The sequence below is a fragment of the Chaetura pelagica genome, unplaced genomic scaffold (genome assembly GCF_000747805.2).
Source record: "Chaetura pelagica isolate M959 unplaced genomic scaffold, ChaPel_1.0 scaffold132, whole genome shotgun sequence".
In the NCBI taxonomy this organism is placed as follows: domain Eukaryota; kingdom Metazoa; phylum Chordata; class Aves; order Apodiformes; family Apodidae; genus Chaetura; species Chaetura pelagica.
This window is the reverse complement of record NW_009952709.1, coordinates 1906599-1909320: the sequence shown is the minus strand read 5'-3', so window position 1 is coordinate 1909320 and position 2722 is coordinate 1906599.

Here is a 2722-nt window from a genome sequence, read left to right as displayed (position 1 = left end):
GGGGCTGGGGAGGGGTCTGGGGGCTCCCCAAGTCTGAGCAGGAGCAGCTGAGGGAGCTTTTCGAGTTCCTTTTGGAGCAAAGGAGGTGAGGGGAGACCTGCTGGCTCTGCAGCTGCCCGAGGGGAGGTTGGAGAGAGGGGGGATCAGTCTCTTCTCCCAAGGAACAGGGATAGAACAAGAGGAATTGGCCTCAAGCTGTGCCAGGGGAGGTTTAGGTTGGATCTTGGGCACAATTCCTTCCCCAAAAGGGCTGTCAGGCCCTGCCCAGGCTGCCCAGGTGGAGTCCCCATCCCTGGAGGGGTTTCCAAGCCCTGGAGATGGTGCTGAGGGGCAGTGGGGCCTGGGCAGGGCTGGGTTAATGGTTGGAACAATCCTGTGATTTCATCCTGCACCGACCCCCTGCACCAGAGCACAGTGTCCCTGAGTGTTCTGCTGGTTCCCCCCTGGCAGCAGGAGGGCAGGATGTCACTGAGTGTTTGTCATCCCAGCTGCAAAATACAAAAGGTACTTTTTTTCCCCCCCCTGGACTTTCCCAGACAGGCAGGACAGACCTAAGGGGAACTTTCCTCCCCAGCTCCTCACTGCCCCACTCCAGATATCTCCATCACACCAAGGAGCAGGAGGAGGAGGCAGCTCTGGAACTGCCCCTGCCTCAGTTTCCCCTGGTGAAAAGGGGCAGTGATGCCCAGAGAGGCTCTCCCTGCCTGCCAGCAGGTTTGTGTGCAACTCCCTGCTCGGAAAAGAAAGACAAGGGTGCAGGTAAAACTGCCTCTGGTAGCAAAGTGTCTTTGTCCTGATGTCCAGAGAGGTGGGACTGGACTTCTTCAGGGCACGTTTGCTGCTTGAATTAACAAAAATTAAATTGGAGAAACCTGCCCTCGTGCTGCTTCTCTTTAAAATCTTGTCTCCAAAGTTTCCAACAGAAACGGACACAACCATTATTTTGGCAGCTGAAGGAGCAGCAGGGCCAGGGGCTGAGGGGAGGGCTGTGCTGCTTCTCTCCTCTGCACAAACACAGCAGAAAAAACAGCTGCTCAAAAGAAATAACAAATAATTTAAAAATAAAATCCTGCCCTGAAGAAAAAAAAATGTTGTTTACTGTCACATACCAGGCCACCCTGCATCCCTCCCCAGGAATCCAGCACGTGCCTTGAGCTGGAGTTGATGTTTTCCCTTTGCAACCTGCTGCAGAGGGTCCCTCTCAGCAGCACCCAGGGGATGTGGCAGGCCCCCGGGGGAGGTGGCAGCCCCTGCTGGAGCCTCTGGCTGCAGGAGCCCTGCAGGGAGCAGGAACCCAGCTCTGCCCAAAGGCTCCTCTTCCCCTTTCTGCCAGGAAGGGAAGTCCCTGCACGGCAGGAATTGAGGTTTTGGCTGCCCCCGTGATGATGAGGCTGCACATCCCCAGGCAAGGGGACATCCCCAGGGGGGTCTCCAGGGGGGTGGGCAGGGCCAGGACTGGCATCACAGCCTGGCAGGGCAGAGCTGGGGTTGGTTTTACAGGCAACAAGACAACCAGCATATTGCAGCAAGTGCCAGAGTGGGAAAAAAAAACCCTTTTCAAGGCTCAGTCCCTGCCTGGAGGGGGCTGTTGGCTGAGCCCTGCCCTGTGCCCCCCCTTGGCCAGCTGGTGACACACACAGGGCACAGCAGGGACAGGAAGATGCTGCACCAGGGACTGAGCCAGCAAAGAGCACCAGAGCCTGCACACACTGACTGGTGCTGCTTCATCTGCTCCCCCAGGGCTGTGCCCCCCAGAAAGATTCAAGTGCTGCTCTCCTGGACCCCTGGTGTGGCCACTGGTGTTGATGAGCAGCTCACCAGGACAGGGTGAGCTCAGGTTAGAACCTGAGCAGTGAAGGGTGCAGAGAAACCAGGGGTGCAGCACAAAGCCAGCCAGGATCTGGGGAGGGGGAGCTTGGGGACTGATGCAGCAGAGAAATATGGGGACTTGGGTGCCAGGCTAAAGCCTCTGCCCTCAGGACTCACCTGTACCTACCTGGGGCCAAGCAGGGACAGTGCAATGGTTGGAAGCAAGGGAAACGCTGCTGGGAACAACAAAAGTGCTAAGAAACAGGAGCCAAACTGCTCCAATCCCTGCCCCTGTCTGACCCCCTAAAGGCCCTCTGACCCCCACAGGAGCTGCAGACCCAAACCAGAGGCAGGACTTGGGGGTGGCCTGCATCCTTCACCCCTCTCCAGGGGCTGGCACAGCAGCCTGCAGGCAGTGGGCACCACAGCACAGACCTCAGGCTCTCCAGGGCTGTTCTCAGCCTGGGCCTGCTGGGATGAGGCTCCAAGCCTTTGGGCACTTGGCCAAGGCAAAGAAAAGCCCCTTTCCTTCCCCTCCTCCCAAGTGGCTGGAGTTGTACTTGTTGTTTTTCACTTTAGCAGACAGTTCCTGGTGGTTATAATTATCCGAGCCTCCCCCAGGGAGTCATTAAACCAGCACCTTCTCTCATATATGTATGTATATATATATATATAATAATAATATATATAATTTATAGAGAAATAACTTTTGTAAACAATACTCTTCTACTCCAGAAGGAAGTGTAGTCCATGGCATAATGCAGCTACAATCACAGCTCTCAAAACCAGCCCCAGCAGCTCCAGGGAGGGGGTGGGGGGGCTGTGACCCCCCCCAGCCCCTGCACGTGTCCCCAGTGGGACAGTTCCTGGGTGGGGAGGGAACCGGTCGGCTGGGTTTTGGGTGTCACTGGTT